The 14900-nt window shown below is 47.4% G+C and overlaps 1 protein-coding gene and 1 long non-coding RNA gene across 12 annotated transcripts in view; one reads left to right on the top strand and one right to left on the bottom strand.

The window, feature by feature from the left end:
* Slc41a2 (solute carrier family 41 member 2) overlaps positions 1-13741 on the bottom strand; it is a 107467-nt gene extending 93726 nt beyond the window's left edge. For 2 of the 10 annotated variants that reach the window (NM_001401081.1, NM_001108742.2), the window contains exon 1: positions 13582-13726. The gene's annotated coding sequence lies outside the window, so the exon portion shown is untranslated. Of the gene's footprint in view, positions 1-1352; positions 2117-4129; positions 4272-13054; positions 13323-13581 lie in introns of those variants that run through there. The other 8 variants (XM_039079423.2, XM_063263757.1, NM_001401082.1 and 5 more) reach the window with 8 other exon arrangements.
* Positions 2784-5085, top strand: LOC102550067 (uncharacterized). Of its 2 annotated transcripts, XR_593358.4 has the most exons (4): positions 2784-3260; positions 4278-4350; positions 4694-4761; positions 4967-5085. It is a non-coding gene; the product is annotated as an uncharacterized LOC102550067 (long non-coding RNA). The 2 variants fall into 2 exon arrangements; XR_010053196.1 differs by having other exon boundaries at positions 2802-3260; positions 4278-4761.
* Positions 13742-14900: the final 1159 nt, after the last annotated feature.

Raw genomic sequence — 14900 nt, 5'->3', positions numbered from 1 at the left:
GAAGCTTTCAGCAGAACTTGAAGCTCAAATACCAGGGTCAACTTACTCATCCAATACATTCCTTTTCTTTCTTTTTGCTTCCTTTCTTCTTTTTCTTATATAACTGATTTTATACTTCTATCTTCTTCTTCATTTACACTTCTATTTTTGTTGTTGTTTGTCTGTAGTTTCTTGAGCCACAGTTTCACTATACAGCCCTGGCTGGCCTGGAACTCAAGAGATCCTCCTGCCTGCCTCTGCCTCTGTTTCCCGTAGCCACCTGCACTTCTTTAAAGTAACTTAGCAGGGGTGGTGGCTCATGCCTGTAATCCCAGCACTCAAGCAGGACTAACGGAAGTTTGAGGCCAGTGTGAGGTTCAGATAATGCCATAAATAAATAAATAATAAATAATAAATAAATAAATAAATAAATAAATAAATAAGGTTCTCTATTGTATACACATGTGAAACTGCCCAAAAAGAAGCTTAAAGTAAAATCAATAGTTCTTATGAGGTGTTTCTATAAGCTGACAAAATGTCATGATAAGATTAACAAGAATCGCTTTTCCTCGCCATTTCTCCAGCTCTTAGAGCCCTGAACTGCCACATGTAGAAACTAAGAGACAGCCGTCCACTCACCAGGGTTCCGGTAAGGAGCCGCTGTCACTCAGAACCCATACCAACATATGCTTTTATATTCTGCCCTTTTCACATACCCCCAACTCTTAGGGTTCAGTATTTTTTTCAATGCAAACCCACTTCTAAAACCTGCACTTGACTAAATGTGTAATTAAAATGAGAGGTAAAAGAGAAGCTTCTGGAATGGTCAGGTACAGAGATGCCAACGGGTCAAAGTTCAAAATGGAGCACAGAGAAAGGACGAAGCCAACATAGAAAAGTTTAAAAGAGAAGCAAAGGTGTTGGGGATTTAGCTCAGTGGTAGAGCGCTTGCCTAGGAAGCGCAAGGCCCTGGGTTCGGTTCCCAGCTCCGGAAAAAAAAAAAAAAGCAAAGCTGTCCCTTTACAAAGAATAATTTCTCGCTCCGTTAGAGTTGTCATTTTTATTCTCTAAGTTCAAAGACGTCCCACAAAAAGTCATGAGCGTACATATGTATGGAAGTGTCATGAATTCCATTATTCTGTAGGCTGGCAAATGGTAAGGACAATAACGACAGCTCGCTTTCACAGGTCAAATGCCTACTCAGCACTTCCAGTCAGCTGAGAGCCAGTTCTCTTTTCTGTCCTGAATGAGCAGAGCTCCCACCTGACCAGACCCCATCGCAGTACCTCACATCCTCAGGGGGTGATAGGAGAGACGCGGATGGCTCCCACACTGAGGCAGGTCTAACTCAGACAACCGCCTACCAGTCTCACCTTCCCAAGTCGGGCCAGCTTCACAGCGGCGAGATCCTTCGGGGACATGAATGAAGCCCGATCTCCCACCGGAGTGGCTCTGCTGTCCTTCCGTCAGCTCGGGTGCTCAGACTCACCAGAAAAGTCTACATGCTGATTAGGCCAATTTCAGGAACCTGGCACCAGGTTACTCAATTATGTTGGCATCGAACTGAAATAATGACCTGGCTTTTCCTAACTTTACTCTGGCAATCGAATCCCTCCTCTACCTTTGGTCAAGGCTGAGTACTTCTTAGTTGGCTATCAGTTGAAATCAAACCAAACCAAACCCAACCAAACCAAACCAAACCAAACCAAACCAAACAAAGCAAAATTAAGAAAGGCACCCTGGATGAACGGGTTGCCAGCTCAACTTAAAGTTGAAGGTAAAACTATTCCCTTCCACTGGGTCTGCACAGGGCACGCTCCCAACAGTCAATCAAGGATGTGGGCGGGGCTTGTGGATCCTACCCCTTACTGGTGAACTAATGCTGACTGACAGACTCTGGAAGGAGGAGCCACTGTCTCCACAGACTAAGCCCATCCCCAGGCTCCAATGGCTGTTTCCAATCCGAGGACCCCCACTGTACTGGTCAAACCCTGTGCTCCTGGAAAAGGCCAAGTGCACAGGGAACGGAAGGGACGCGAGAGAGGCTGAGAGCAATCGCCATGCGTTATACACATGTATGACTCTGTCAAAGAACATATTTAAAAGAACCATTCCCTACAGCTCAGCTGTCTTCATTTTTCTTGTTTGCTACACAGATTTTCTGCAATGTAAGTAACGATTTACAGAAAAAGAAAAGCTATTTATTGTAGGGGTGAACGCTCCAGAGACAGTCGTCCTCGGCACTCTGTTCTCAGGTGCAGAGATGGCGGACAGGAGCCCGGAAACTAGGGGAAATAGGCCAGGCTTTATCAGAACATCATTGCTCCGTGGGAGGTGCCTGGGAGCAGGTCCAGCTGAGCCTGGACTCCCGGTACTCAGAGGCTTGAGCCAAGAGGATAGTGAATTTGAGAGCAGCCCAGGCTTTGCAGGAGTTCTGGTCACTTTGTGATACATGATCAGAAGTGACTCAAAAAACCAAAGGGTGGTGTAGTACTTGCCTAGCGTGTCCTGGGTTCAAATCCTTGTCTCAAAAAAGAAAGAAAGAAAGAAAGAAAGAAAGAAAGAAAGAAAGAAAGAAAGAAAGAAGAAAGAAAAGGTACACACTTCTACTGAACAATGTTGGGCATTAAGGAACTACAGCGGTTTTTCCATGGTTTGCCTATTTGGGGGGATGTGGGGGTTGAACCCTGGAGTATAAGCACATTAAGCTCATGCTCTGCCAAGTTACACTGTGCTCCGTGCTCTAAAAGGAAATATCACTAACCTAGGAAGGTTAGCATAGAGATCTCTAACGGATGCTTTGAAATGTTTTTTTTTTAATTACTATAAAATGTTTTCAAGGTCCTGCTAAGTAGTGCAGGCTATCCTGGGATTTGCCCAGGCCAGCCTCAAAATCCTACGTAATCATAATTCACACTTGGAAAACCGAGTCGCAAGCAGCTGAAGTAATATTCCCATATTTATCAAGTTAGTATGAGTAAGGACCCTGGACTTGAACTCAGGGCTTTCTGGGTGGCCACCTGGTGACACAGAAGCCACTGGAGGTGTTCCAGATTATCCCGAGGCCAGCATGTATGGGCATGTATGGCTAAGGCTACGCTACAAAGAGGCCGTCCGCTCTGATTCACAGGTGAACTCACCTTGCCTTATCTTCTGTGAGGTAACAAGTGGACAAATACCTTCAGACGGCTCCACATGACACATACAAACAAACCAGCTATGGCATGCGGAGCCGGGCAGACTAGAGCACCGGCTCTCCCCACTCTCTTACACAAAGCTCTGTGAGTCTATGAGATTTTGATACAGAAGTCCACATAGTCCCTAGGGCTTGACAAAATGTGCCCACGAGAAAGACCAAAATAGTAAGCTTTAAAGGACAAGTAAGATCCAAAGAAACTTGAGTGTGGAGAGAGGACAGACAGGAGACGGGGGCTGGGGGTGGGGCAATACAATGAAGTAAAGGCAGCCAGACAGGAAACCACACAGAGAGAAAGGAGAGGTCTAAGTCACAGTTCACGTGACCAAACATCCAGTGGCCATCAGAGAAGACCTGGAATTCCTAGCCAGGGGGAAAGCACAGGGGCGGCACCTAAGTGCTCAGAAGCATTTACCCATGGGGGCAGAGTAAGGGAGCAGGCTGGATTTCTTCAAAGGGCTGACACATCTTAATGAGTCATTTCCCAAGAGCTGACTCTCTTGACTCAATTACACTGCAATGAAAATGAGCAAGTTTGTGCATAATAGTTTCCAACGTCTGCAATTACTTTAGGGTAATTACAGAGGGCCAGTGAGATGGCTCAGTGGATAACGGCACTTGCCACCAGGCCGAAAGGACTGAGTTGATGGCCAAGACCCCTATGGTGTTAAGGTGAAAGCTGACTCCTGCAAGTTGTCCTCAGCGCTCCAGCGCCCACAGCACAAGTGTGTGCGCCTGTGCATACACAACACATGCGCGCGCGCGCGCGCGCGCACACACACGCACGCACGCACGCACGCACGCACGCACGCACGCACACGGAAGTACATTTGAAAGATCTATACATGTTAGCAGTTTCCATTAAGTTCTTTGGATATTTCAAAGCCATTTCTCTATCAACAAAGTTTGATTCCGACAATCTAGTCTAAAATAGGCCTCTATAAACTTACTTACAAAACTAGCCAAGTTTCAACACCTCAAAAATCTACAGATGGGCAAGTCTGAACTGAAACCTCTCTACTTCTCACGAAAAATTTCGAAGCTGCTTCCCAGCTATCAGAACCGTAGGCCAACAGAATTCTTCCTTTGTTTCTCGGTGTAGTTTTGTGACATCACAGTGCTGCGTCAGCGGAGACACTCTCTGGAAACAAACTGACACCATTAAACCCATCTCCGTAAGTTCTCCTGGCCGCACGGATGCTCTGATCTAAGATCAAAACCTCTCTCTCCTGTTGACTCTGGGGACTTTAAGCCTTTTATTCGCTTTGCCTCCCACACCTGTAAAAAGCTGGCTTTGTCAAAAGCTCAGAACGCCTGCACACTCAGTTCACAATTTCTGTTCCTGTGGGCAACCTGTCCCATTGGTCTCTACTCCTAAGTAAAACTCAAGACGGATTAGTCTCACTACTGTTTGTTGTTGCTGCTGCTGCTGCTGTTTTGAGACAGGGTTTGGGGTATACTGGGCGAGCCTGGAACTCGATAGGGAGCTGACGTGATCTCCAACTCCTGGTCTTCCAGAAGCTGGGGCTGTAGGAGAGCTCGCCATACCCAGGGCCTTCCTCCGACATCTCCACCACTATGTGACCGTAAGAGAGCACTTTGGGTTGCATATCTTTTAAATAAGTGAACCCTACCGTTTCAAGTGGGGGAAAAAAAATCCAATAAAACCTTCTTGTCCAAGAAAGTATAACTAAAAGCAAAACGGTCCTGCCGTTTTGTCTTTTTTTGTTGCTGTTCTACATGTGTTTGTTTGTTTGTTTGTTTGTTTGTTTGTTTGTTTGTTTGAGACAGGGCTTCGATAGGTGGTTCTGGCTGTCCCGGCACTTCCTGTGAAGACAAGGCTAACGTCAAGCTCGGAGCAATTCTCCTTCCTTGGCCTTCCGTGCCAGAATTACAGGTGTGGGACACCACGTTTCGGTTGTACTGTTTTTCTTTGCACATTTATTTGTGAGTGTGTTCTCTTCGAGTGCATGCCTGCATGCATGCACATGTGTGTGTGAATGTGCATGTGTCATATCATGAACATGGGGGCTGGATGTGTGTGGAGGTCGGGGAACTACTTTCAAGGGGTCCCGGGAATCAAACTCAGGTTGTCAGGCTTGGTGACCAGAACCTTCGCCTGCTGAGCTGCCTCCTGCCCTGTTTTCTTTCGTTCTATTCTTTTGAGATAGGGTCTCTCTCTTTAGCCCAGGCTGCCCTCAAACTCTTGACCGTTCTCCTGACTCAATCTCTCCCAGTGCTGGAAATACAGAAGGAAGCCACCGTACTCTGCTCACTGGGTCATAATGTCATGAGATTCAACGAACACGTGCTTGGACCCTACTGTGTGCCAGGCGCTAACTGGTTACAAACGTCTTTAGTCCCTACTATGCACCAGGTATTATACCAGTTACCGGGCGCAATGTGAAAAGGCAGAAGCAAGATCTTAGACCTTTCTATCTCAGAGCAGAAAAGGGAAGACAAACAGGGACTCTATAAAATGGGACAAAAAACAATGGGGAGATTTTTCAGATCACACTGGAAGCAGATTTTGGAATACTTGTATCAGCAGGTCAAGAGAGCTAAAGTTTCTGACGGACTTGGAAAAGACAAAGGGTCTAAAGAGATCTCCGGGAGATAGCAATCTGACCAGTTCTGACTAGATCTTACTTCCTCTATGAGAAACTCAGGTTCCTAAAGAAGGCTAACTAAATCCTGTTTTGGTAAATATTTTTAAAAATGGTGGAACCTTTTATTTCACACTAGTGCTGGCACTGTCCGGCCACATGGCATTTCGGGGTACTTTTATCTCAGCAGCTCTAGGCTGTCCCCAAGGACTCTCTGACCCAGGCAGTCTGAGAGCCGTTCCAGCGTGGCACCTAGAGTTAGTTCCGGCACCCGTGGGGCCATATGGAACTAACCATAATTTAGCTCTGGTTAGTATCTCTCCCAGTGGCTCTCTGCTAGCCTCGAACTCTCTGGTTCCAGGTACCCGGCAAAATCTAGACTCAAAAAACTGTAACTTAATAATTAGATTTATATGCTAAATTCTCAATCCACAACACATCCAAACAATAAACTCACAACCAAATGATGAAGATATAAACTGCCCACCTAGATGAGATCAATTGACCTATAGAAATCCATCCCTTAAGAAATATACATAACTACCTAGGGCCCTTTAAACCACCCGGATCTGGGTCATTGTCCTCTGTCTCCATCTTGATTCTCTCACTTTTCCTTCTCTCTTGCCTTACCAAAACTTTGTCCCCGCCTCACTTTTTTTTACTGTCCAATCATGGCCTTGACCTAACTTGTGCCAGCCCTCACCTGCACACAGACATCAACCTACAAATCCGGACAACAAGCCCTTAACCCTGCGATCCGGCAATGTCTATGTTCAACCTATTCTTGTTTTCTACTTTATTAACCTAGTGAGACAGTCTCAACGTAGCCCCGGCTGGCCTGGAACTTGCTATAGAGAACTGGCCTCAGACTCACAGAGACCTGCCACCTGCCTCTCAATACCGAGGTCTAAAGGCACATCTCGCCATGCCTGGTCTACTTTGATTTCTCAAGACATGTTGATCGCACAACTCTACATTGTTTGACCACCCACCATTAGGCGCTTAGAGGTGGAAAGATGACCTTGTGTACCGAGTTCTCCTCAGCCTGGGGGTCTTTGTTGTCTTGTTGTGTTTCGTTGAGAACAGGTCTCATGTAGCCCAGGCTTTTCCATCCTTTATAGCCAAGGAATGAGCTCAGTGAGGAAGAGGACTCACTTTTTGTACAGGCGTGAGGACCTGGCTTTGAATTCCCCAGGACCCATGCCAAAAAGCCAGATGTGGCCACACCTGCATGCAGAACCCCAACTCTGTGGAGAATGGAGGCAGAAGCTGGGGTTTGCTACCTGTCGGCAGATACCCAGGTTCACCAAGAGACCCTCAAGGGAGTAACACGGCAAGGCACCTTCGTGTAGCCACCCAGACATCTGCGCCCACCATATGCACACAGACACCAAAAATAAAATAAAAGAGGGAAGAAGAAACCAAGTTTGGGTTTAATCTTAGTTCTCCAGCTGGCTTCTACCAGAAATGAATTCTAGAGTATCTTACCGGAATTTTAAGTCTTGTTTAATTGCTTGAGTCCAATCTCAGTTTTTTTCTCTCTCTCTTTTTTTTTTTTAAGATTTATTTATTATGCATACAGCGTTCCACCTGCATGTGCACATGCAGGCCAGAAGAGGGCACCAGATCTCATTACAGATGGTTGTGAGCCACCACGTGGTTGCTGGGAATTGAACTCATGACCTCTGGAAGAGCAGACAGGGCTCTTAACCTCTGAGCCATCTCTCCAGCCCCAGTTTTTTTTTTTTTCTTGATGTGATGTTGAACTCGGGACCCTTACACCTCAGCCTCCAGAGCGACTGACGCTATGGGCATCCTACCACACCTTGCTTGGTCTCAACTGTTGCTGCTGCTGAAGGCCTGGTGTCAAGCCCAGGGCCTGACACTATCTCTGCTAAGCTGTGACTGAGCTTTACCCTCAGGCCTGATCTCAATTTTACTAGGCTCTGGAGAGAGAAGGAGTAAATTAGCATATTGAAAAAAAAAAACGGTCAACGGGATCAAATAGACCTACTCCTGGGTCTTAAGAGAGGCCATCATGGGGGCTGGAGAGATGGCTCAGTGGTTAAGAGCACTGACTGCACTTCCAGAGGTCCTGAGTTCAATTCCCAGCAACCACGTGGTGGCTCACAACCATCTGCAATGAGATCTGATGTCCTCTTCTGGTGTGTCTGAAGAAAGTGACAGTGTACTTATATATAATAAATAAGTAAATAAATCTTTAAAAAAAAAAGAAAAAAAAGAGGTCATCATGGAGAAGCAAGGTGAGACAAAGGAAAGACGGAATGGGTCAGGCACGCAGCAGCACCGACCTTCCTGGCACTAGGAAGGCAGAAGCAAGTGGATTCCTGGCAGTGTGAGGTCAGCATGGTTTCAGGCCTGCCAGGGTTACAGTGAGACCCTGTCTCAAAAAGAAGCCTTTCTGTCTCTGTCTGTGTCTCCCTCCCTCTCTCGCTGTCCTCTGTCAACCCCCGCTCCCTTGCATTACCTCCTAGGCAGTCAGCCATATATAGAAGGAGCTGAATGTCTCCTCCTCAGCCACAGGCTGTCAGAAACACGGGCCATGAAACTCAAACGCTGTACATTTTGTGAGAGAAGTGCATGGCTGCCGAAGTAGCTGCTCGTGCTCTGGGTGAGGAGCGGAAGGGTTGTGTGGTCCGAATCGGTGGTGGGAATGACAAACGAGGTTTGCCCACCATGGCAGTGTGCCTGCCGTTCAGTCATGGCAGTCCTGTAACAGACCAAGAGGTGGAGAGAGGAAGCGCTAATGTGTTTGAGGGTGCAGGGCAGATGAGTTGGTTACTGCAAAAAGAATTCTTATTGCAAGAAGAGAGCAGTTTCCCTGGGCTGCAGCTTAGTGGTTGGGGCTCAAAAGAGCTAGGAGGATCCGAAAGTCTTTCAGTGTGCTGCCATAAAGCCCTTACACCAAGAAGGAAAGAAGCCTTTGGGACCAAGGCACCCAAAATTCAGCATTCTCACTGCACGCGTCCTGCAGCACAAACAAACGTATCGCTCTGAAGAAACGATGCTCGAAGGCAAACAAGGAGGCACGGATCACCAAGTGATGCAAGCTCTGCTCAATGAGAGCTTCCACTTCTGAGTCAAGAATACACATGTATGTACATACATGTAGATATATACATATATGTTTACATGTATGTTCTTTTTTTCTTTTTTTCTTTTTTTCTTTTTTTTCGGAGCTGGGGACCGAACCCAGGGCCTTGCGCTTGCTAGGCAAGCGCTCTACCACTGAGCTAAATCCCCAACCCCTACATGTATGTTTTTTAAAAAGAGCAAATACTGATCCAATCTTGGGGGTAAGAAGAAGGAACTGAATGAAGGAAGGCTTTTCCCATTTTTCCCACTCAGATTTTTCTTTGGAGAAAAATCTCTGGACTTTCTACAATATTACCTTCAATTATTTCTTACTCGTGCTTTCTCTCTCCATCTTCTGACCCACGCTTTCTTACATATAGCAAGTTTTGCTCAAATCTAGAACATTCCTTTTTTAATTTTATTTATTTTTTTTGAGGCAGGGTCTCTCTACATAGCCCTGGCTGTAGACCAGGCTGACCCCAAATTCAGAGAGGTTAGCAAGCCTCTGTTCCCACCAAGCCTGGCTAAAACATTCTTCAATACCATGCTTACCCGTCCTGTCCCTTAACTCAAAACTCCCATTTCCTTAGTAGCTGATCAGGAAGAAAGGAAAATGACTAAATCCACCAACATCAAAGTTAAACTAGATGGGGCTGCTCTTCCTGGGGACCCACATGGAGCTCCCATGACTCTCTATGCTCATTTCTATGTATTTCAAGGGTAAATAAACGTCACTGCTGTGATTTCACAGAGGTAAGAGGTCCCTAGAAAAATCCACTGCATAAATCAGACCATAATTTCCCAAGGATGAGGTGTGAAGGATGGCATAGACCTTTAATCCCAGCACTAGGGAGGCAAAAGCAGGTGAATCTCTGGGAGTTCAAAGCCGGCCTGGTCTACTTAGTGAATCCCAGGACAGCCAGGGCTACATAGGAGAGACACTGTCTCAGAAAACGAACCCCTAAAACAACCAGAAATCAACTCCCCCAAACCCATCAGTTTTCATTACCACCTATTTGTAGAAAATTTGGGGTTTGGGGTGATTTTCTTTATTTGTAAGAGTTTCACTAGGTAGCCCTGGCTGGCCTTAAATCCACAGAGATTCAGTGCTAGAAGCACAGACCTGTACCACTATGCCCAGTTTACAGACAGCCTTCCTCAAGGAGAAGTACCAAAGCTGCAGGGAAGGAAAGCTTCCTCAAGGAAAGCTGCAGGGAGCAGAGCGTACCTGAGGAACAGCCAATAACAGATAGAGGTTTATACCTTCACTGCTTATCAAGCTCCTCAGGTAAATCAAAGAAAGAACACACTGAGGTTCCAATGATGTTGTCAGCTGAACTCTGAGGGAGGCCATGGGGAGACACAGAATGGTTAGCTTATGTGCTTTCTAGTGTCCAGGTTGGAGGACAAGACCAAGCTGTCCCTCATCCACTTGACATCGGTTGTCTCTCCGCTATTTCTCCTTGGAAATCTTTAACCTTCCTCTTTCCTATAAAGTTCCTGAAACTTGATAGCCTATGTTTAAACAGTAACAGATTTCCTTGCATGACCAAACTACTCAGCCTCCTCCTCTTAGGACCACCCACACCTGTTACAAATTGCATCTTCCGCAAAGAACCTTGCCGAGCCAGTTTGGTTGGAACCCTCTCCCCCAGTATGTGATGAACTGGGTCTGGATCCTTATTCTTGGTGTCCCATGGCTAGGCCCATCTTCAGGAGGAATCATTTTAAGATGATTTTCCCAGAATCCTCCTCTCTAGGGATGCCAACCTTTAGCACTTTTCTACCCACTGCCCCACCCCTGCCCTTCACTTGTGCATTTCTGCTCCTCCACACCACAGTCAGGGTTAAGTCCCATCTCCTTCCCCAGTGCCAAACCCATTGTCATAGCCCTTATACTGCTACAGTGGCCTTAAAAGTTCTTCACCGTACAAGCTTCATTAAATACTTTTTTTCTTTAGTAGCAATTAGAGCCATGGAGAAAAGAACTCGAGTTCAGAGAAATGCCATCTCTCCTAGTAACTTTGGAAAGAAAGACCTTAGGCTGCATTTGTACATACACAGAAATCACCCATGTAGAAAGCATCTTGACAGGGGCTGGGGATTTAGCTCAGTGGTAGAGCACTTACCTAGGAAGCGCAAGGCCCTGGGTTCGGTCCCCAGCTCTGAAAAAAAGAACCAAAAAAAAAAAAAAAAAAAAAAGAAAGCACCTTGACATTCAGTCCCAGGTGACCCTTAATCTCAGCTCCAGTAAAATGTTTTTCACTTGGGGTGCCAGTACTTGGGAGGCAGAGGCAGGAGGATTGCTGCAAGCTCAAGGCCAGCCTGATCTAAATAGTGAGTTCCTGGCCAGCCGGGGCTACACACACACACACACACACACACACACACACACACACACACTCATGGGGGGAGGGGGAGGGGGAGGGGAGGGGAAAGGGAAGGGGGAGGGGGAGGGGGAAGAGTAAGGGGAGGGAGGGGAGGGGGAGGGGGGAGAGTAAGGGGAGGGAGGGGAGGGGGAGGGGAGGGGGAGGGGGAAGAGTAAGGGGAGGGAGGGGAGGGGGGAGAGAGGGAGAGACTGACTCTACCTCAAAAAGGCAAACACATTATCTACCATCCACATATATGATAATTGCAATAGAAACTACCCGGACTAAAAGAGGAAAAAACCTTCTTACTGGGAAACACATGGGATTCTGTTCTATGTAACCCAACACAGGTTATTTGTAGCTAACAATAAGTGAAACTTTTCAAACATAAACTCTACAAAAACACCAACTAAAGTCCCAGCAGGAACCCCAGGACCACACCTCCTGTGGCTTTTCTCAAGAAAGCCAAATAAATAGTAAAAATAATCACAACAAAATGCCAAAAATGACCAGGTAAAAGGGTAAAGCATTATTAAAGATTCAAATACCACTTAATTATATTTTTATGCAAATTTGCCAGTACCAGTAAGAAATCTAGAACTTTTCCTAAAACGAATAAGACAACTCAATAACAATAACAAAAAGTCAAATAAAACAGCAAAAAATAGGGTCCGAGGATCTAAACAGATATTTTCCCAAAACAGATACACGCATGGCCAATAAGCATAGAAAGGCTTTTTAATCTCTGGTCTGAAATGCAAAATAAAACCAGGAAAAGATATCAAGTCACACCCACTAGGATAGCTTTAAAAAAAAAAAACTAGTAGAAAATAACGTGTTAGCAGTTTAAGGAAGATGCAGACCGCATAAACTTTGGTGGAGTATTAAATGTAGCAACGACTTTGATTAAAGTCTAAAAGTTTCCCCAAAATGTTAAGCACCAAGCAACTCCACACCTATGTTCGGGGACTTTAAAACGCACATCTACAGACAGTCTAGCAGCATCATATCCAATGGCTGAAAAGTAAAAAGCTATGCAATTTCATTAATGGGTGAACGGGTGTGGTTGTGACACACCACATATCAGTCATTCAGCTCTAAGAAAGTACAGAACAGATGCACAATAATTACAACATGAATGAGCTTTAAAAACATTAAGCTACGTGAAGGAAGCCAGACAAAAAGCCACAGACACATTGGTGGGGTGTGGCACAAGTCTGTGTGAGATCACTACTTGGGAAGTTGAGGCAAGAGGACCGAAAATTCAGATTAGCCTGAACTATAAGGGGAGAGCCAAAGTCTTGTCTTTAAACGGAGGTGGGGAACCACAAATACTGTATGGTTTCATTAGTGTCTCCAAAGAGCAAATGCATAGGAACAGAAAAATTAGTGGTTTCCAGTGGGTTGGGGCAGTGGGGGGGGGGGGGGGAATGGGTAACAAGCAACTAAAAGGTATAGGGTTCCTTTGGAAATAAAAAAAAAATTACCTGAACAGTGGTGACAGTTACAAAACTAGATGGATACATGAAAAGCCACCTTTTAGAAGGAAAAGTAGCACGTATGCTACATGACGCTTCGGTCAACAAACGTCCATTTACAAAAAGATGACAGCCGGGCACTATACCTGAGAATGTAATATATAAGTAACGCACAAACATGCCAGCTTTCTCCATAAATGGGCACCGAGGCTTCTTAAATTTGAGGCATACTGTGCATCCATCCATAAAGCCATAAAGGGTGGCGACGCTGCTGAGCCCCAAAGCAGGGGTGAGCGCAACCCGGCTCGCAGCATCTGCATCCGAGCTCACCTTCCTCCATCCCTCGGCGCGCGCCCTGGGTCACCACCGCCAGAACCCGGCGCGGAGCCCGAGGCTAGCGGCAGGCAGGGCTGGATAGAGTCGGGCGGCCTCGGGTCCCGCCGGCCCAGGTTCCAGCGTCCGGCCGCAACGCCGCCCTCCCACACCCAGCCGAGCCGCAGCCTCCGCTCCCTCCGTAGCCGCCTACGCCGAGCCCAAGAGCGGCGACGCCCCCGGGGTCCGTGAGCCCGGCCCAGCCCCGCGGGCCCGCCGCGCCTCCTCGCCGCCTCTGACAGTCGCCCCACGCCCGCGGCCACTCGCGCGCCCCGCCCCGCCCCGCGCACGCGCGCAGCCGGCCCGGACCCGCCGGGCGCCGCTGATGTGGCCGCCCGGAGGCTACCCGGATCCGTGGCCGCGCCCCGGCAGCCGCCCGCTCGCCCGCTCGCCCTCCTGCCAGCTCTGACTCTGGCTGGCTGGTTAGCTCAGGCTGCCCCGCGCATCCTCCCAGCCGCATCCCAGCCCGCGCATCCTCCGCTCACCGCTCCGTCAGCCCCGGGCCTCGGCGGGGGTCCAACTCGCGTTCCTTGCGGACCGGAATGAAACCGAGGACGTGGGAGTCGTTCGTTGAGCGCTTCTGGGAGGCCAAAGGACGGGGAGGAGACGTGCGGGCAGCGCGTCACGCCCTCCTAGCGACTGGCAGGGTCAGAGCCAAGTGCACGACGCTGCCTAGCTGAGCTTTGCAGTTTGCCCACACTCGAGTTTGGGAGCCAAGGTAGACTTGAGCCAGAATTTGCCCAGGAAAACCGGGCAAATAGCTTCAATAACAATTTGTTAAGTACCTATTAAGTGCGGTTCAGCTAGTGGGACTCCACTCTCCCACTATGCAAAGGTGTGAGGTGCAAGGCACTGACTCCTGGGGAAAGCTGATCATTTTGATCCTGAAGCTATTTTAGGGGTCAGACCAAAGTTTTCACAGCGGTGATTTAGCACCTTTTCAGATGGGCAAAGGGAGGACACACACACACACACACACACACACACACACACACACACACACAGAGAGAGAGAGAGAGAGAGAGAGAGAGAGAGAGAGAGAGAGACTTCCATGGTGGCACCCACTTAGCAAGTTCCAGGAAAGCCAGATTTACATAGTGAGACCTTGTCTCAAAACAAACCAAAACCAAAACCAAAAACATTTTCTTGTGGGTTTTTCTTTTTCTAGAAGACGGTCTCTCTGTGCAGCCCAGATTGGCTTTTAAACTCCATTCTGTTTTTTGAGACTGTCACACTGTGTGCAGCTCTGGCTGGCCTGGAACTTGATATGAGGACCAAACTGCCCTTGAATTCACAGAGGTCTGCCTGCCTCAGCCTCTCAATGCTGGGATTGAAGGCGTGCAGCAATCTCCAATCTGCCCTCAAACTCTTACCCCTCCTGTTCTGGAATTACAGGTATGCACTGTTTCGCCCAGCCCTAGAACACATTTGGGGTGGCGTGTATAAGACTGGAGAGATGATTACTACTGCTCTTGCAATAGGACACAAATTTAGCTCCCAGCACCCACCTGAACACACGCACACGCACGCACTCACGCACGAAACGCCAGCTCAGCTGGACCCAATGTCTTCTTCTGGCTTCCACAGGCATTGATTGGCATTCAAGAGCACACACCCAATCCCTACACACACATATATGGTAATTTAACATCTTTACCTTTAGGAATGAGAGCTTTACTATGAAGAACACGGGTGCTGACTAAAAATTACAGGGAGTCACTATTTTGGTTTAGGATTCAAAATGGAGTCACTTACCACTAACCAACTGCTTCACCTTCCCAGAAACCTGTTTGAATTGCATGAT

This window comes from Rattus norvegicus, chromosome 7, assembly GCF_036323735.1.
Source record: "Rattus norvegicus strain BN/NHsdMcwi chromosome 7, GRCr8, whole genome shotgun sequence".
NCBI lineage: Eukaryota > Metazoa > Chordata > Mammalia > Rodentia > Muridae > Rattus > Rattus norvegicus.
This window is presented reverse-complemented; position numbering and strand designations above follow the sequence as displayed.